The sequence below is a fragment of the Mesocricetus auratus genome, unplaced genomic scaffold (assembly GCF_017639785.1).
Source record: "Mesocricetus auratus isolate SY011 unplaced genomic scaffold, BCM_Maur_2.0 Super-Scaffold_100003, whole genome shotgun sequence".
In the NCBI taxonomy this organism is placed as follows: domain Eukaryota; kingdom Metazoa; phylum Chordata; class Mammalia; order Rodentia; family Cricetidae; genus Mesocricetus; species Mesocricetus auratus.
The window spans coordinates 103,277,911-103,298,995 of NW_024429188.1; the positions used below are offsets into that span (position 1 = coordinate 103,277,911).

The 21,085-nt window shown below is 39.2% G+C and overlaps 1 protein-coding gene and 1 pseudogene across 1 annotated transcript in view; both read left to right on the forward strand.

Moving 5' to 3' along the window:
• Positions 1 to 21,085, forward strand: part of Adgrg4 (adhesion G protein-coupled receptor G4) — a 122,359-nt gene that overhangs the window by 31,067 nt on the left and 70,207 nt on the right. The gene's annotated exons all lie outside the window — the stretch shown is intronic.
• On the forward strand, positions 11,174 to 11,727 carry LOC110339943 (annotated as a pseudogene).

Genomic DNA, 21,085 nt, shown 5'->3' on the forward strand with positions numbered 1-21,085 from the left:
GTGGAAGTGCAGACTGATACTATCCTGAGCCATGTCTAAAATCCATATATGAGTGAGTACATACCATATTTGTATTTTTGCAACTGGGTTACCTCACTCAGGATGGTTTCTTCCAGTACTATCCATTTACCTCCAATTTCAAGATTCCATTGTTTTTCTCTGCTGAGTAATACTCCATTGTATAAATGTACCACATTTTATCTTTCCACTCTTCAGATGAGGGGCATCTAGGCTGCTTCCAGGTTCTGGCTATTACAAATAATGCTGCTATGAACATAGTGGAGCAGATGCCCTTGTTGTATGAATTTGCCTCATTTGGATATTTGCCTAAGAGTGGAATTGCTGGGTCTTGTGGTAGATTGATTCCCATTTTCCTGAGGAATCTCCATACTGATTTCAAAAGTGGGTGTACGAGTTGGCACTCCCACCCAGCAGTGGAGGAGTGTTCCCCTCTCTCCGCATCCTCTCCAGCATAAATTGTCTTCGGTGTTTTTGATCTTAGCCATTCTGACAGGAGTAAGATGGTATCTCAAAGTTGTTTTGATTTGCATTTCCCTGATGGCTAAGGATGTTGAGCATTTTCTTAAGTGTCTCTTGGCCATTTTAGCCTCCTCTACTGAGAATTCTCTTTAGTTCTGTACCCCACATTTTAATTGGATCCTTTGGTGTTTTGGAGTCTTGCTTCTTGAGTTCTTTGTAAATTTTGGAGATTAGCCCTCTGTCAGATGTGGGGTTAGTGAATGTCTTTCCCCATTCTGTGCACTGCCTTTCTGTCTTGTTTACTGTGTCCTTTGCCTTACAGAAGCTTTTTAGTTTCAGAAGGTCCCATTTGTTAACTGTAGATCTCAGTGCCTGTGCCACTGGTGTTATGTTTAGGAAGTGGTCTCCTGTACCAACTCGTTGAAGAGTATCTCCCACTTTCTCTTCTAAAAGTTTCAGTGTGGCTGGATTTATGTTGAGATCTTTGATCCATTTGGACTTAAGTTTTGTACAAGGTGATAAACATGGATCTATCTGCAGTCTTCTGCATACCAGTACCCAGTTGTTCCAGCACCATTTGTTGAAGATGCTTTCTTTTTTCCATTGTATAGTTTTAGCTTCTTTGTCAAAAATCAGGTGTTCATAGGTGTGTGGGTTAAAATCAGGGTTTTCAATTCATTTCCCTTGGTCTACCTGCCTATTTTTGTGCCAATACCAAGCTGTAGTCCTGAAAACAGATTTTAGCCATTCTTACAGGAGTGAGATGGTATCTCAGAACTGCTTTGATTTGCATTTTCCTGATAGCTAAGGATGTTGAGCACTTTCTTAAGTGTCTCTCAGCCATTTTAGATTCCTCTATTGACAATTCTCTATTTAGTTCTGCACCCAACTTTTTAATTGGATCCTTTGGTGATCCAATTCGTTCAAGGGTACCTCCCACTTTCTCTTCTAAGAGGTTCAGTGTGGCTGTTGTAAAGGTTGATGTTTCTTTGATTTCTTTCTTGGCCCTTTTATTGTCTGTATATAGTAGGGCTACTAATTTTTTTAGTTCATCTTGTATCCTGTCACTTTGCTGAAGTGATAGAATTTATCAGCTGCATGAGTTCCCTGTTAGAGTTTTTTTGGGTCACTTATGTAAACTATCGTATCATCTGCAAATAATGAAACTTTGACTTCTTCCTTTCAAATTTGTATCCTCTTGATCTCCTTTTGTTGTCTTACTTCTCTAGCTAGAACTTCGAGTACAATATTGAAGAGATATGGAAAGAGTGGAAGCCTTGTCTTGTTTAGAGGAACCACGTTGAGTTTGTCTCCATTTAGTTTGGGATTGGCTGTTAGTTTGCTGTATATTGCTTTTATTATGTTTAGGTATGTTCCTGTTATCTCTGATCTCTCCAGGACATTTATCATGAAGGGGTGTTGAATTTTGTCAAAGACTTTTTCAGCATCTAGTGAGATGATCATGTGATTTTTCTTTCTCAGTTTTATTCTTTTTTTTTATTTTTCGAGACAGGGTTTCTCTGTATTGTTTTGGAGGCTGTCCTGGAACTTGCTCTGTAGACCAGGCTGGTCTCGAACTCACAGAAATCCTCCTGCTTCTGCCTCCTGAGTACTGGGATTAATGCCCAGCCTCAGTTTTATTCTTAATAATATTAATTTTATTGATCTTAGCACTTTGTCAGTTACTTTATCAATGTTTGCTAAAATGAATATATCTCTTCAGGTAAAATTGATAATACAGTAAAATATACATAAAAGTTATAAATCCTAAGTATAATCTCTTTTCCTTGCAATCCCTTACTCCAAGTGATTCTCCTCAAAAGTAACAATTGTTAGATACACAAGCAGAAAAGGAAATTTGGTTTAAATGTGAATATTTTAGTGTTTCACTGTTGGCCTCATTAGCCTCCTGGGTATTTTTTTCAACTTACCAGTATCATTGGTGATACTTCAATTTCAGAAAATGTAGAGCTCCCTGATTATTGGGGTATATGGACTATTGAATGACATAGTAGAGTGAGGGTGTCCTATACTTTAGTTCATAAAGTCAAGATACTTGAAGGACTTCTTGGTTCCACTTTTTGCCTATGACAAAAGTCCCCATGGTTTTTAAAAATAATAGTTGATGACAGAAATACTTGAAGCAAATATTTACTACCAATACAGACTTCGATTATTCTCTTAATTTCCATTCAGATTCATGATGCAACAAAGAATTTGTTCTAATATGTGAACGTATGAAGACAATGAGTATTCCAAGACAGAAAGAAAATTCCTCTTAGTTGTGTATCGCAGAAATTCCCTCTATTGAAAAGAATGAAATGATATGAATTGAGTCCATCTTGGGAAATCTACAGTCTATTAAAAGCATAGCAGTCCTCCATCTGTGGAGGCATTGATTTGTTGAGCTTTATTAATTGATAAAATGCTCCAGCTGCCTTGGATTACTTTATGAAATATGCAGAGATGGATTGTATTGTCGGTGTACTTTCTAAAGGCCTTTGTTTGGCTCACTATTAATCCCTCTATCCAATTATCAGTTCTCATGTGGACAATTCTGTGGTGATGGGCTCTACAGCTCACAGGCAATTTGGTCTTGCCCTTGTACATCAATTCTTTCTGTATCCTCGTTTTTCATCAAGAAAGATAAGCATGAATAGTTTGTAGTTCGACCTCCCTTATTGGTATTCTCCTGCACAGGGTGACATTCTGTAGATTCATAAATGGGGTTTGTAGCTTGTCTCTCTCTCACAAGATTCATTTTTCATTTATTTATTTGAAAGGTGAAATCAGGCACCATTTGGCAAAGGATTTTTATTATTATTCAAAGATACTCATTTTGGATATTCATACCCCATGGGCAAATCTGTTTGTGGCAGTTTCTGGTCACCATTAGTTCTCACAAATCTAATCAACACATTGAATTATATTTACAGAGGTCATGATTGAAAGAAAACCAGATGCAGTATGTGAGGTAGAACAACACACAGATTTAATATGAGTTGATATATCCAAATCACAACCAGAATTTGGTATCTTACTAAATGTTCTACTTAATATTCTGTTGGCAGGTACATCTGCCACCAAATGCCTCATAAATATTCAGCTACTCTATACCTCTGATATCCAGCTCTGAATGATTACACTAACACAATTTAATCTAGAGTGAAAGAGCAATTGGCAATTAAGCGCATAGGCCCCTGTGGATTCACATGGATCATCCCCACTTTAACATACAGACAGTGAGACTCATGTATATGATTTATGAAGTGATCACTTGTTTATAAACAGAAACAGAATGAGTGTGGCAAAATAGGGAGACTGGATTCCATTGATTTTGGGGTCCCTGCAGTATAAATGGATATTTGATATTGCTTTACTACCTGGACAATGTGAGTTTTTTTATATTTGCTTTGTTCTTTTAAATGTATTTATTTAATGTGTATGCTGTTTTATCTGAATGTAGTACTATGTGTGACCCTAGTTCCCACAGAGGGCAGAGGAAGGCAATGGATCCCCTAGGACTGAAGTTACAGATGGTTGTGAGCAGCCATGTGTCTGAGAATTGAGCCTGGGTCGTCTGGAAGAGCAGTCCGTGCTTATAACCACTGAGCAATCTTCCCATCCCCCACCAATGCTTTGTTTTTAACCAAAATTTTTAATGAAATAATTGTAGATTCCAGGGCAGTAGGAGATTCCTTGTATACCTCACATAGTTTACCTTAATGGCAACATTATATAAGACTTTAGTATAAGAAAAAAGATATAATGTTGCCATAATACATTGTTATTTTTTCTGATTTCTCTAGTTATACTGGTACACATTTTTTGTGTGTATATTAAATTCTGTATATAAATTTTATCATGTATATATATTGGCATATCTATCATCAGAGTCAATTTTGAATAGTTTTATACCATAGACCGCCCTCATGCTAAACTTTTATAACCATACCCAGCTCCTATCCATCCTTGGTCTTCACACATATTTTTTTCTGAAGTTCCTGTCCCTTGATGATGATGATTATGTCCTCCATTTCTAAAATTTTGTCATCTTAAAAATATGGTGCTTGTGAGATGGCTTATCTCTTAAGAGAGCTGGCAGATCTTACATAAGACCCAGGTTTGAACCCCAGATGCCCTCTCCAGTCCTCTGAGGGTGGTGGGTATGCATGACGTGTAGACATGCAGGCAGACAAAACCCCCAGACACAGAAATAAATTAATAAATAAATAAAAATTGAAAAATTATATGAATGCAATTCTGCAGTATGTGGCCTCTAAAGAGTTATGTTCTGTTGCTCAGCCTAACTCTTTGGAGAGTAGGTAGTTACGTGGACCACAGCTTTTGTTCCTTTTCATTGTGGATGATGGGGTTGTTTCACAGATTTTCTGTTAACCTGTGGAGAGTACCTGGATTCTTTCCAACATGGGGCTATTACAAAAATGTTATGAATGGTGTCCTGTAAGAAAAAGCTGTTTTCCTCTGTTACCAGTACTTAGTTTAATTTGTGGACCATATGGCAGTTGCAGGTTTAGTTTTATAAGGAACTGCTGTACAGGTGGACATCCATTACTAGTCACAATGACAGAGTAATCCAGTTTCTCTGCTTTCTTGGTGGCATTTAAATCATGCTTGTCAATGTGTAGTGATGCTTCAAGGTGGTTTTAATTTGCATTTCCTTGATGCTCAATGATGTTCAACATCTTTTCCCTGTGCTCACTTGACATATGTTTGACCCCCCTCCGTGGTTTATTGAGACAGAATTTCTCTGTGTGACTGTCCTGGCTGTCCTGCAACTTGCTCTGTAGACCATGCTGGCCTCAAAGTCACGAAGACCTATCTTCCTCTGAAGGGATTAAAGACATGCACCACCTTCACCCTGCTGTTCTTTTTTTTTTTTACCCAGGAAAATACTATTTCCCAGATTTCCATTTTCACACTTAACAAAGTAATCTGCATGCAAACAGAAAATTATCTTCTTTTTTTTGGAGATGATGAACGTATTTATTTATTTTTTTGTTTTTTTATTTTTTTATATTTTATTTTCCAGTTTAAATTTAGATAAGAAACGAGGTTGCTTCACATGTCAGTTCCAGGTCCCTCTCCCATTCCCTCCCCTCCTCCCGTGCCCTCCCCCAACCCCCCCCCGTTATCCCCTCATTCCCCCAGGTAGGGTGAGGCCCTCCATGGGGGTGTCCATAGTCTGTCATTTCATATAGGGCAGGGCCTAGACCCTTCTCCAAGAGTTCAGGGTGAGAGTGCACCTCACATTGTTCTATGGGAGTCCAAAGTCCGTGTGTATACTTGGGATAATACTGATCTACTGCCCAAGGCTCAATAGATTACCTAGGCCTCCTCACTGACACCCAGATTCAGGGGGTCTTGATCAGTCCCATGCTGGATTCCCAGGCTGATGCCTGGGATTCAAGAGTTAACCTTTGTCAGGTCAGCTGTTTCTGGGGGTTAAACCAGCCCAGTCTTAATCCCTTTGATCATCAGTCCTCCCTCTCTGTTACTGGCTTTCTTGAGTTCAGCTCAGTACTTAACCAAGGGAGTCTGCCTCTTCTTCGATCAGCCACTAAATGAAGTTTCTGTTTCCCAGACTCTCTGGCCATAGGATTGTAGGCTGACACTCCCCAGATCTATGTCTAAAATCCATATATGAGAGAGTACATGCCATGTTTCTCTTTTTGTGACTGCGTTACCTCACTCAGGATGGTTTCTTCTAGTGTCATCCATTTGCCTGCGAATCTCATGATTCCATCATTTTTTTCTGCTGAATAGTACTCCATTGTGTAGATGTACCACATTTTCTATATCCACTCTTCGGGTGAGGGACATCTAGGTTGCTTCCAAGTTCTGGCTATTATAAATAAAGCTGCTATGAACATAGTGGAACAGACATCTTTGTTGTATGAATGGGCATCTTTTGGATATATGCCTAAGAGTGGAGTTGCTGGGTCTTGTGGTAGGTTTATTCCCATTTTTCTGAGGAATCTCCATACTGATTTCCAAAGTGGCTGAACCAGTTGGCACTCCCACCAGCAATGGAGGAGTGTCCCCCTTTCACCACATCCTCTCCAGCATAAATTGTCATTGGTGTTTTTGATTTTAGCCATTCTGACAGGAGTGAGATGGTATCTCAGAGTTGTTTTGATTTGCATTTCCCGGATGGCAAAGGATGTTGAGCACTTTCTCAAGTGCCTCTCAGCCATTTTAGACTCCTCTATTGAAAACTCTCTATTTAGTTCTGCAGCCCACTTTTTAATAGGGTCCTTTGGTGTTTTGGAGACTTGCTTCTTGAGTTCTTTGTAAATTTTGGAGATCAACCCTCTGTCAGATGTGGGATTAGTGAATATTTTTTCCCATTCTGTGGGCTGCCTTTTTGTCTTGCTGACTGTGTCCTTTGCCTTACAGAAGCTTCTCAGTTTCAGTAGGTCCCATTTATTAATTGTTGATCTCACTGTCTGTGCTACTGGTGTTATGTTCAGGAAGCTGTCTCCTGTACCAATTCGTTCAAGGGTACCACCCACTTTCTCTTCTAAGATGTTCAATGTGGCTGGATTTACGTTGAGGTCTTTGATCCATTTGGACTTAAGTTTTGTGCATGGCGATAAACATGGATCGATCCGCATTCTTCTACATACCACTCTCCAATTATGCCAGCACCATTTGTTGAAGATGCTTTCTTTATTCCATTGTATATTTTTAGCTTCTTTGTCAAAGATCAGATATTCGTACGTGTGTGGGTTAATACCCGGATTTTCAATTCGATTCCATTGGTCTACCTGTCTATTTTTGTGCCAATACCAAGCTGTTTTCAGGACTATAGCTCTATAATAGAGCTGGAGGTCAGGGATGGTGATGCCTCCGGACGTTGCCTTGTTGAACAGGGTTGCTTTGGCTATCCTGGGTCTTTTGTTTTTCCATACAAAATTGATTATTGTTCTTTCAAGGTCTGTGAAGAATTGTGCTGGGATTTTAATGGGGATTGCATTGAATCTGTAGATTGCTTTTGGCAGGATTGCCATTTTTACTACATTGATCCTACCTATCCAAGAGCATGGGAGATCTTTCCATTTTCTGAGGGCTTCTTTAATTTCTTTCTTTAAAGATTCAAAGTTCTTACGATACAGGTCTTTCACTTGTTTGGTTAGCGTTACCCCAAGGTATTTTATGTTGTTTGTGGTAATTGTAAAGGGTGATGTTTCTCTGATTTCTCTTTCAGCCCTTTTATCATCTGTATATAGTAGGACTACTGATTTTCTTGAGTTGATCTTGTAGCCTGCCACTTTGCTGAAGGTGTTAATCAGCTGTAAGAGTTCCCTGGTAAAGTTCTTTGGGTCATTGATGTAATCTATCATATCGTCTGCAAACAGTGAAAGTTTGACCTCTTCCTTCCCAATTTGTATCCCCTTGATCCCCCTTTGTTGTCGTATGGCAATAGCTAGAACTTCAAGTACCATGTTGAAAAGGTATGGAGAGAGTGGACAGCCTTGTTTTGTTCCTGATTTTAGAGGAATTGCGTTGAGTTTCTGTCCATTTAGTTTGATGTTGGCTGTTGGTTTACTGTATATGGCTTTTATTATGTTTAAGTATGTCCCTGTTATCCCAGATCTCTCCAAGACCTTTATCATGAAGGGGTGTTGGATTTTGTCAAAGGCTTTTTCAGCATCTAGTGAGATGATCATGTGATTTTTGTTTTTCAGCTTGTTTATATGGTGGATTACGTTGATGGATTTTCATATGTTGAACCATCCCTGCATCCCTGGGATGAAACCTACTTGATCGTGGTGAATGATTGTTTTGGTGTGTTCTTGGATCCAATTTGCCAGTATTTTATTGAGTATTTTTGCATCAATGTTCATGAGGGATATTGGTCTGAAGTTCTCTTTCTTAGTTGTATCTTTGTGTGGCTTGGGGATCAAGGTTATTGAAGCCTCATAGAAAGAGTTTGGCAAAGACCCTTCTGCTTCTTTTGTGTGGAACACTTTGAGAAGAATTGGTATAAGCTGTTCTTTGAATTTCTGGTAGAATTCTGCACTGAGGCCATCTGGACCTGGACTTTTTTTGGTTGGGAGACTTTTGATGACAGCTTCTATTTCCATAGGTTTTATAGGTCTATTTAAATTGCTTATCTGTTCTTGATTTAGTTTTGGCAAATGATAGCTGTCCAGGAAGTCATCCATTTCCTTAAAATTTTCGAATTTTGTGGAGTACAGGTTTTCAAAGTATGACCTAATGATTCTCTGGATTTCCTCAGAGTCTGTTGTTATGTCCCCCTTTTCATTTCTGATTTTGTTAATTTACATGTTCACTCTCTGCTGTTTGGTAAGTTTGGACAAAGGTTTGTTTATCTTGTTGATTTTCTCAAAGAAGCTGTTCTTTTTTCTTGTTTTTTTTTGTAGAATTAGGACACTTGCTTGTATTACTTATTAGGCTTTAAATTTGTATTTATTAACTTTTATTAGTTTTTTGAGAATTTCATACAATGTGTTTTGATCATATTCACCTCATCCACCAACTCTTCCTAACAGCTTCACCCCCTTCCCCATCCACCCAACTTAGTTTCAGAAGTTCTTCATATAGTCTAATCATGGTTGGTACATTCTTTGAAAATACTTGATAATGACTTTGAAAATGCCTTCTCCTGCTCCATAGAGTTAAAAATATGTATCTTTCATGTGTGCTTTCATAGGGCAGAAGCTTTGGTTGGTGAAAAAAAATCTAATTTACTTTTGTAAGTAGTGGTTTGGGGGTTAAATCCAAGGACCCTTAACCATAGACTTTAGTGCCTTTTATTTATTTTTCTTGTATTATATTGAGTAAATGTAGCTAGAATTTGTATCTTTTGCCATATTCCAAGTTTTAGTAGGAAAGTACTCACTGTTTCACCATTATAGTTGGTGTTTGTTTTAAGTTTCTTTTGTTTTTAGTTTTTATTTTTACTGAAAAGTGTATGGGTATTTTGCCCATGTATATGTGTGTGCACCAGTTGCATGCCCAGTGTTCACATAGGTCAGAAGAGAGTGTCGTGTCCTTTGGACTGGAGTTATAGATAGTTGTGAGCAGCATGTGTCTGCTGGGAATGGAACCCAGATTCCCTGGAAGAGCAGCTTGTATTCTTGACCTCTGAGCTACCTCTAGCTCCTGCTGTGAGTTTCTTGATAATTGTCTTCTCATGTTGCTACAAATCCCTTCTGTTAACAGAGAAATGCTATCGTGAGTGAATGTGAGATTTTATCAAATGCTATTTAATGTATCCATTGACAAGAGCATATAATTTTCCTTCTTTAACTTGTTCATATCGTGGATTGCGTTGACTGATTTCCCAATGTTTAACAAGCCTTGCATATCTAGCGCCACTTGATTAGCATATAGGACTTCTACAGACTGCTGCATTCAGGTTGCTAATATTTTGCTGAAGATTTGTGTATTGTCACATTAGACAGAATAAGCTAGATTCACAAATTCGTATGTAGCATGGTTTTCTCTCATGTGTAGAATCTAGAAAATGGAATACATGAAAATAGAAGAGATGCATAGATAAGAGGAGCAGACTCAGAAATGGGAGTGGGATAATGGAGTGGCATAAAGAGATAAGTATAATTAAAGAATATCATATGCACAGATGAAAACATTACATCACAATGAAACTCATTACTCTGAACAATAAACTTTTGGCAATATAGTTCAACAAACATTCTTGTCAGATAATACCAACTTCTTACTCATTTTGGCGTTACTATGAGTTGTCTCTTTTCATTCAAATTGTGTTTCTGTCCAATGTGAAGAGAGAATGGGTTTCACATTTTTTATTTCAGCAGGGAGCCATCATGTTTAGGTTTAGCACACAAATCTTACACTATCTTTGTGAGCTATGATTCTAAGTGTGGACTAGTTTTGAGAGTCCCTTTGGTAGTATTTGTCTTACTTGGGTTACTTCATGACTCTCTGGCTCCCACTGGTCCCTGGCGGTGCTGCCCATGTGAGAAACATGAAATCCTCTTCAGGCTGGGTACCCACATTTTCTCATGGTGGGGTTGGGGTGTTCTGTGGTTTCCTTGGAGATGTCTCTTGACTTTGCTTTCTCTGTGTCTTTGAGCAAAAATGGGAAGCTTTCAAGCAGATTTCCTGGGTCAGGCCACCTGCTGCTACTGGGTACCCATTGGTTGCCTTGTTGTCTCTGAATGGGGTGAAAAATCTCAGGGCTACAGAGACAAAGGGGTTTCCAAGAACAGACCACTTGCTGTTAATGGCTTCATCATTCTTCCTCTTTTGGATTTGTGTTTCTGTGTGGGTCCAGACACTCTTGGGGCAATGAGAAAAAATAGTCTTCCTAGCCTAGGTACTATTAAAAGTTATCTACTGGTGAGACAAGGAGCCTCAGACCTGCCAGGAATAGAGAGGTGTTTCATTTGGCTACATATAAATAGCTCGACTCCCAGTCAGTTTCCGCTGTGATGGTGTCAGGCTTGCAGAATGTTGCTAGAGAGTCTCCTATGGGATCCAGAAGGAGAGTAGACCCACTTCAGCTATATTCTGTTGATGGGAACACAGGTCTTGGATTACCTTTGATGTTTGGTTGAAGAAAGGCTTATGTCATTCCTTTATTCCTGGGAATAATATTAACAATGATAACAATAACAACAACATCAGGAACTAGGTAGCCAATGGCCTATGGAGCAACATGCCAAAGTTTTATTTTGACAATTGTTACCCATGACTCCACATCTGTGAGAAAGATCCACTGCAGTGTAGGAAATACAAAGAGAGTGTGAAAGACTACTCCCAGAAATGGATGAATGAGAAGGTCCAGAGCCTGATTGACAATGTAATGGCTGTCTTTAAAAAAAGAGATACCTTTAGCTCCATTCTGTGTTCTTTCTCCTGCAAAGGCCATGACCCCACTTTCCCCAAGCTCCCTGATCCTCCTCATCTGGTATGGTGCCACCATCGAGAGGCCCTCCTATGAGCACCCCTCTTCCTGGAATGATGCCAGTATTGGGAAGCCCTCCTATGATGGCAATAATGGGCCCTCCTCTTTCTGGGATGATGCCCATAGGACCTGTTCCTAGAATGAGGCCCCAAATGGAAGGCCACATGTTCATTATGCCTTAGTCTCTAATGATGAGACCTCTTGCCTGCCACCTAATGGTGCTTACCCAGCCTGGCATGACATGGCCAGACATAAAAAGTATAGGAGACCAGGAGGTCATGGTGTTGTGTGTCAGTGTTTTCTAACTGCATGCCAAGGAAGATTTCCCCTTCATGCCTAACAAAGAAATGGTTTTGGAGGGGAGAAGTGGGGTTAGAAAAAGGACAGTTTTCAGTTGTGTTGTGAAAATAGAAAACTATCTGTATGACAAATAAATAATACAATAATATTAATGAAATAAGATATAAGTTCAAAAAGAGTTAAAAATTGAGAGTGAGCCAACTTGGGGTTATGGGAGAGCAGATGGAATCAAACTTATTCATTGTCAATTTAAAAAATTGTTCGAACCACATGACCTCATTATCTATTTAAAATATTGTACAAGGGTTTTTTATTTAAATTAGAAACAAGCTTGCTTCACACGTCAATCCCAGCAACCTCTCCCGCCCCTCCTCCTCCACCAGTCCCCCCATCCAGTATCCCATTCAGTTCCCAGGGAGGGTGAGGCCCTCAATGAGGGATCTCCAAATTCTGTCATATCATCCAGGGAAGGGCCTAGATCCTCCCCCATGTGTCCAGGCTGGGAAAGGATCCCTCCATGTGGAATGGGCTCCCAAAGACCATTTGGATTCCAGGGATAAATACTGAACTATTATCCAAGGTCCCATAGTTTGCCGAGGTCTCCTCACTGACACCCACGTTCAGGGGTCTGGATCAGTCCCATGCTGGCCTCTCAGCCATCAGTCTGGGGTCCATGAGCTCCCCCTTATTCAGGTCAGCTGCGTCTGTGGGTTTCACCAGTTGGATCTGGACTCCTTTGCTCATCACTCGTCCCTCTCTGAAACTGGGTTCCAGGAGTTCAGTTCAGTGTTTAGCTGTGGGTGTCTGCCTCTGCTTCCATCAGCCACTGGATGAAGGCTCTAGGATGGCATATAAGGTAGTCATCATTCTCATTATCTGGGAGGGCATTTAAAGTAGCCATGATGTAAGTTGGTGTCATCCTTGTAGATCTCTGAAAATCTCACTAGTGCCAGATCTCTCCTCAAACCTATAATGGCTCCCTCTATTGTGATGTCTCTCATACTGCTCTCCTCTATTCTTCCCCTGACTCAACCTTCCTGCTCCCCCATTTCCTCCTCTCCCATCCTCTTCTCCCCTTCCCTTTCTCCCAGCTCTGTCTCCCCTCTCCCCCATGCTCCCAATACACTCTGGAGATCCTGTGTCTGTCCCCTTCTCTGTGGGTACAATGCATATCTCTCTTAGGGTCCTCCCTGTTTCCCAGTCTCTCTGGCAGTGGGACTGTAGGCAGGCACTCCCCTGATTCATGCATAAAATCCATATATTAGTGGGTACATACCATGTTTGTCTTTTTGTGACTGGGTTACCTCAGTCAGGATGGTCTCCTCAGTCAGGATGGAGAGGTGCTGTCCATTTGCCTGCAAATTTCAAGATTCCACTTTTTCCCACTGAGTAGTATTCCATTGTGTAAATGTACCACATATTCTCTATCTACTCTTCAGTTGAGGGGCATCTAGGTTGCTTCCAGGATCTGGCTATTACAAATAATGCTGCTTTGAACATAGTTAAACAGATGTGTAAAAGGAAGTTTTTTGGGGGGGCTAGATCAGCTTTATTTATTTATTTATTTATTTTTGAAACACTTTTTAAATTATATATTTAAACTAGAAACAAGAATGCTTCCCATGTCAGTACCAGCTTTAACAACATCAAGAAAAAAGCCGACCTGCTTGCTTAGGTGGTGAAGTGGTAAGCACTAACCCAGCTTGCTTTCTTGAGTCTTAGTCAATATTCTTCATAATTCTTGTCAAAGTTTTATATTTCCTTACCAGTGGCTCTCAACCTTCCTAATGCTGCAATCCTCTTTTAAGACATGTTCCGGTAACCCTCAGCCATGTAATTATTTTTGTTGCTTCCTCATAACTGTAATTTTGCTACTGTTAAGAATTGTAATATAAACAGTTGATATGCAGGGCATCTGACTGTGACCCCTGTGAAAGGGTTGTTTGAAACCCCAAAGGGATTGTGACCCATAGGCTAAGAACCACTGCCTACTACAGTTTCTTGGGTTTGCAGTTGTTTTTAGTGGTGAGGTGCATGGGAAAGTGGATCCGTGTCATTTTGTTCTGTTGAGAAGTGTGCCTTTCCTTTGAACATCAGTTCTCCAGCAGTGGAAGTGTGTGTGTGTGTGTGTGTGTGTGTGTGTGTGTGTGTGTGTGTGTGTGTGTAGACAGATAGCATGTACTGAAATGACAGAGCTGACATGGTTAGCATTGTAGCTGCCTCAATCACTTGCAAAATTTTATTTCTGAGTAGGACTGTCATTATATTCAATGGAGATAAGTATACCATTTAGAGACCATAAGAAAAAATCTCTACCACATGGAGAAAAGAGACAGACTGATGAGGCAAAAGTGCAGTAAATTTAACTTGTCCGAAATGATGTATATATAGAAAGTCTGCATTGCTTCATTTAATAAAACCCAAAGCACATGTGTATTAAGAGCACCAATGAAGAAATTATTGAAGCAGCTTACATTCACAATCAGCTTACATTGCACACTAATGATCTTGAACATGTTTGTTAGCCCTTTGCAATGGATTGCTAGACTTAGCGTTTGAAAACACCAGAGACTGCCTAGGAGATAATGTATCTTATATTGCTCTATTTTAACCATGGAAGCTTGGGTTTTATTTCAGAAAAATCTCCCATTGAATATTTTTGATGCAAAGTTTTCTCCCCCAGAATGACTGCTATATCAATCCCCCATTCTTAACAGATTTTTGTTTTAAAGAGCTGTTGATATTTGATTGGTTTCTGTCGGAGATACACAAGTTTAAGGTTGATACTGTTCCAGGGAATGGCTGTAATTTGAGACCCCTATTGGTTTTCAATTCCTGGACAAGCAAGTTCATTGTAATGTTTAAATTTAGCAGTATGATGCCTTACATTGAAATGTATATCTTGAACACTATTTGGATGATTGCTGGCTTTGTGCTGTTTCTCAGTTGTAGAACTTAGCTTTTTAGTATCAAAGTTTGTTTATTCTTGGTTATATGGAGTAGTCTGCATCTTTTTTTCTTTGATTTGGGAGATTTGTGAAGCATGCATTTCAGTGTTACCAGCTCCTCCTTCTTTCTCTCCCCTATAGTCTCCTTCCTTCTTCCACTCTATAAAGAATTACAGGACCCCAAAATGAGAGAAAACATGTGGTATTGTCTTTCTCTGTCTTGCTTATTTTACTTAATATGATAATCTCTGGTTGCATTCATTTATCAGCAAAGGATGCTATTCTTCTTTATGGCTCAATAGACCTCCATTATGTATAAATAAGATTTTTTTATTCTTTGATCACTTGACAGGTACCTGGACTGATCTTTGATATTGCAAATAGTACTGTCATAAACATGGGTATGCAGAAATGTCTGTGGTATGCTGACTCAGAGTTTTCCAGGTATATACCTAGGAATGACATAGCTGGGTTATATGGTAGTTACATATTTAGCTTTCTGAGGAATTTCCATTCCTCCATACTGGTTGTCATAGTGCCTGGACCAGTTGGTATTTTAACCAACAGTCTTTAAGTGATCCTTTTCCTCCATACCCTTGCCAACATAGTTGATACTTGTTTTCTTAATGATGGAAATTGAGACTGTGATGAGATAGAATTAATGTGGTTTTAATTCACTTTTCCCTGAAGATGTTGAACAGGTTTTCATATGCTTATTGGCTGCTAAAAGAAAGCCTAGTGAAAATGCTTCAAGATATTAGGTGTATGGTAGAACTTTCTTAAAAGGACTCCAATAGTTCAGGAAATAGAGTTGACACTTGGCAAGTTAAGCAGTTTGAAATTAAAAGGTTTTGCAAAGCAAAGGAAATAGTCAAGACAAGAAAACTTGTAGAATGTGAGAAAATCTTCCTTATATACCTGACAGAGTTAATATCTAGAATACTCTAATATTAAGAAAACACCTAAACACTAAATACCCAAACAATTAAATAATTCTGTGATTTTAATGAATGAAGATTTGAATCCTTAGTAATAATAATTTTATACAGAAAAATGATAGAAAAAAGTCTTTGCATCTGAAAGATTCAATGGGAAGTTTTCTGAGCTTCCAAACCCAAGCTTCAGTTTAACATGGATCAATACAAAATACATACTTTCCTAAGCCATCTCTGATATTTAAAATGATACCTGCATATAGTTTTGTTCAACTCACTGGTTTTTATTTTTCTCAATCTTTGTTTCATTTTGTTTTCTGAAACAGGGTCTCTATGTAGCCATTGTTAGCATTCAGGCGTCTGCACTGGTGTGTCCTTGGGGTTCTGACAGGATATATCCTCAGCTACAGTCACTGAGAGTACTACCTGTGCAATTTACCATGTTCCCTTTTAAAAGGGCCCTGCCAACCTCCTCTCCTCCTCCTCCTCCTCCCCCATCTCTCTTTCTTCTCTCCCACTGCTCCTGTCCTCTGAAGCTGATCTCCCTCCTCCCCTTTCCCTTTTTATGATCCCTTTCCCTTAATAAAATAACCCTCCACTTGAATTCTGTCACATGGAGTCTTTCTCTCTTGTGCTGCTTTTCTTAAATTGCAATGGCTATGACTGTCTTAGAACTCACTAGATAGACCAGACTGACCTTTGAACTCAGGGTTCACCTATCTCTCTCTCTGGAGTACTGGTATTAAAGACACGCTGCCACACATGGCCTTCTTTGTCTAAATCTTCTTTTCCCAAATCTTGGTTTCCTTTCTGATACACTTACTGTAAGTAATAAAACTAGTTATATCTGTGGCTCAGCTCTTTCTGATAAAATTATTTCTGAGTACTTTCACCTGCTTGGTAAAAATCAAAAACATTTTCCATTACTTATTATAGGTTCCTCTAACAGTGCTCTGAATGTTGTATTGAAACAGGTGACAGGTTTTTTGTGCATGTGATATTTAAGGTCTCCCCCAAACAAAAACAAAAACAAAAACAAAACCCCCAAACATAACTGCAGCTCAGTTACTAAAGGGGTAGGCCTTGTAAACTATTCATACCAGCAGTTAGCATGTCTGTAATGCAAGTCAAGCTCTGTGTGGCCACTCTCCTCATGTGTGTTAGAACTGATGCTTTAGTCAGAGGATTGCAAATCGGATGGGATGGGCTGAGATGAAAACCAAATCATACCACTCCTTTCACTTGAAAAGCAGAAATCTTAAAATTAATCATGTGTTCATGAAACAAAATGGCCTCCTGACAAGAATGGAACTCTGATAGTGAAAACAATGTTAGCTTAAAGTAAGATGTACTTCTTATATAATTTTGACTTTCCTCATTTATTCATTCATGCAATTTAATCAACTCATCTATATGGTTGATTGAAGACTTCTGTTTGTTATTTCTTTTACTTTCTCATGACCACAAAATCTTAAAAGCATACTATACAAGCTTCAGATTTTCTGTATATACAAATAGAATCATTATGATCAAGACTGTGCCATAAGCCAGTACTTGTCTACTGCCATAATTATTTCCACATCATAGATAATATGCTTCTCAGGAAGGTAAATTCAAAATGCCAATTTCTCTAAGATAAATATGTGTGGTTTTATTTTGAAAGGTTTGAATTGAAGAAAGATTGTGACTCACTTGTGACTTTTACTGAGTTCCATTTTCACTTGGATGTTCTGTCCTTACCTCAAGTTACACATATTCAAGCCTAACAGGATATTCTCCTATTTCCGGGATCATTATCAGTCCTCTGTGATTTTTCCCCAAAAGCAAAATTTGTGACCTCTGAGGGTTCTCTGTCTTCTTTGTCTCTTAGTCTTCTTTGTTACTGTGCCATGCCAGCAATTCCTCTCCAGTAGCTGTAGGCGTGGAGATCTCATATTATTTTGACCTCATCTTTTCAATTTATTCAGTAAAGCAAAAGTTCCGTACAGAACATCTATCGTGGTCTAGGCACTCACTAGAAACTTAGTTTACAGTGGTGAGCAGTGGAAGACTATGTTTATATCTGTATGTCTTACTGAGGAAGGCAGACTAGTAGAAACACATGGAAAATTGTAGCTGTGATAAATGCTATAAAGAAGAGGCATATGATATCTCAATAGTCCTCAGCAGAGTAGTTTGAGTTCATCACGGGCATTTGGGAAGGGAGGCTTCTTTGAAGAAGTGACATATGAATTGATACCTGAAGGCTGAGTAGGTGTTACTGACATAAGGAAATATGGGGAAAGCTGTAAATAGTGGCAACAGCACATACAAAGCTCTTCTGGTGGAATTAAATGCTAAACACTGAGTTGTGGTGGGGGGAGGTTCATAAGAAAGGGTAGGACCTAGCCCAAATTTACCCCAGGAAATCAATCATGCACAGTTAGGCTCTATTAAGTAATATATTATTTTTACCCTGTAAGTAAAGGAAAATGTTAAAGGGACCTCAGAGAGAGAGAGAGAGAGAGAGAGAGAGAGAGAGAGAGAGAGAGAGAGAGAGAGAGAGAGAGAGAGAATTCAGTTGTGTATGTGAGACATAATCATATTTATATTTTCAAAAGTTTATTCTTGTTGCATCTGAGATTATTTGAAAGGCACCCAAGAGTAGAAATGGAGACTTCCCAGGTAACTAAGGAGTGCTGAGAGTGGAAGAAACTTTCATTTCCAATAACAAATGGTCATCCCTGAAGACATGCATACAAGTAACATTACACAGGAGATATTTAATGGGTATGATCTCTAGGACAAGAAGATGAAATTGGTTATGGCAAGGGAGGGAGAGAATGGAAGAGACACCCAGAGAAGGTTTCAGCTGGCATAACTTAATGAACTACCCAGTGAAGGAATACTAGAAGACCCAATATGGAGAGAAGATAATGTGTTCAGTCTGAGGTATTAATGAACTATCCAAAGATAATGCAAAGTAAATAATTGGCTCTTAAAAGTGTGGTGTTCAGAACAGAGATCTGACTTAGAGAGACAAGAGATTCATTTGTGTATTGATGTAAATTGATAGTGTAGGCGGGGAAATACCATAGAGTAAAATGAGAAGAGGGGTTGGGACAATGCTTGGTCCAGGCAATGAGCCAGAGTGGTGAGGGACATCTGACAAAAAATAACTTTAAATAATTTTAGATGTGATGGGAATGGGAGACATGGGATAGAGGGATTTGGCATTTTTGTTTTTATTGCAAAAGAGGAGAATAAGTTTTAAACCAGGAGGGAAAGGCTCACTAGGGAAAAGAGAGGCAAAGTTTGTGAAATACCAGATGACAGGATCTAAATTACAGTTGAACTTCTGTCTGATGATCTCAATTACTTTTTCCTTTGAAGCAGGAGGCATGATTATCTGATAAACATGTGGAGGTGGTGTTTGACAATGGGGCATGTTTGAAAGGGTTATTGTAGAACATGAGCATAAACTGAACAGAGAGAAGTAGTAGTAGGTGGCATGGAAGGCTCATTTGAGGTTGGCGATCACGAGTCTTTAGAAGGAGAAATGTGTTCTCTTGTGACTGAATCCATCCATCCTTGATTGCTCAAGCAAAGGGATAGAGGAGAAGAACAGAAGAGGAAGCTTGAATTTCCGGGGTGAACTTGAGCCAGTGTGTGAACTTTCTGGTGCTCCATTTCTTCAACTTTGGAATGGTGATAATTATAACATTTTCCACAAAAAGTGGTTTGGTTGATTAAACGTGATAGCATGAGGCACAACACTTGCCTGGGGATGTGTACCATATACAAAAGCATGTACCTCACCTTCAGATCCCAGCCTCGTCTGCATGCTTTCTCACCAGTACTCAGTACACACTGCCTCTCTATCCTAGCTAAACTGACATTTTCCTCCATCCACACTTGCTGCTATATGTCTTTGTCTTTTACCCTCAAGCCCCATCGTTGTTCAAATGTGGCCATCTTCTAAGACAGTGGTTCTCAACCTTCCTAATGCTGTGACCCTTTAATATAGTTCCTCAAGTTGATGGTCTAAACAGGGGTTCTCACCCTTACTAATGCTGTGACCCTTTAATACAGTTCCTCATGTTGATGGTCTACACAGGGGTTCTCACACTTCCTAATGCTGTGACCCTTTAATACAGTTCCTCAAGTTGATGGTCTACACAGTGGTTCTCACCCTGCCTAATGCTGTGACCCTTTAATACAGTTCCTCATGTTGATGGTCTACACAGTGGTTCTCACCCTGCCTAATGCTGTGACCCTTTAATACAGTTCCTCAAGTTGATGGTCTACACAGTGACTCTCACCCTTCCTAATGCTGTGACCCTTTAATACAGTTCCTCAAGTTGATGGTCTACACAGGGGTTCTCGCCCTTCCTAATGCTATGACCCTTTAATACAGTTCCTTAAGTTGATGGTCTACACAGTGGCTGTCACCCTTCCTAATGCTGTGACCTTTTAATACAGTTCCTCAAGTTGATGATCTTCATAGTGGTTCTCATCCTTCTTAATGCTGTGATCCTTTAATGCACTTCCTCATGTTGATGGTCTAGACAGTGGTTCCCAACCTTCATAATGCTGTGCCCCTTAATACAGTTCCTCATGTTGCAGTGACCCCCAGCCATAAAGTTAGTTTTATTTATACTTCATAACTTTAATTTTGGTAGTGATATGAATCCTAATGTAAATAGCTGATGTGCAGGATATCTGATATATAACTCATGTGAAAAGACTGTTTGAACCCTCAAAGGGGTCATGACTCACAGGTTGAGAACCACTGTTTTAAGTTAACCTGTCCTCATTTTCAAGCCAGTTTTGCTGTTTTGCTGCACTAATTTTCTGTTATACTTCAAAGATATTTGTAGTTTGATTATATTTAGTTGTTGGCTTTTATAAATCATATCACTTTACTGTTTTGTTTAACACACTGTGTTACCTGTTTTTAAAAAGAAAACATTTAAATCCAGGTGTGGTAGCACATGTCCCTGCTGCCTAGTGCTTGGGAAGCTATGATGGGAGGATCCTGAATTAGGCTACCCTATGTTACATAGTTAGCCCTAGGTCTGAACTAAATAATGAGAGCTTGTCTCCCCCAAACAAGCAAGCAAACAAACAACAAACAAACAAACAAACAAACAAAATAACTGAACAAGTGTGAGTTCTTTAATGGAAGGAAACATGGTAGATGGTAGACAGCTTTCTGTTCCTGTCTGGACTTCTAATGGTATTCCCAATACTTGTGATGTTTAGCTGACTTGAAAAGGAGCATAAACTATGCTCCTATGGTCTTCAAAGCCGGGTTATATTGTCATATGAGGTGAACAAACACTTTGATAGGCTGCTAGAAAGTATTATAATTTGTATTTATTTTATCACAGCCTTTGAAATTCATAGTACATATATTTATGATGTCTATAATACAGATTTATAGCATATACAAGGATGCATAATCAATAAATATATACTTATATGAATAAACACAAATT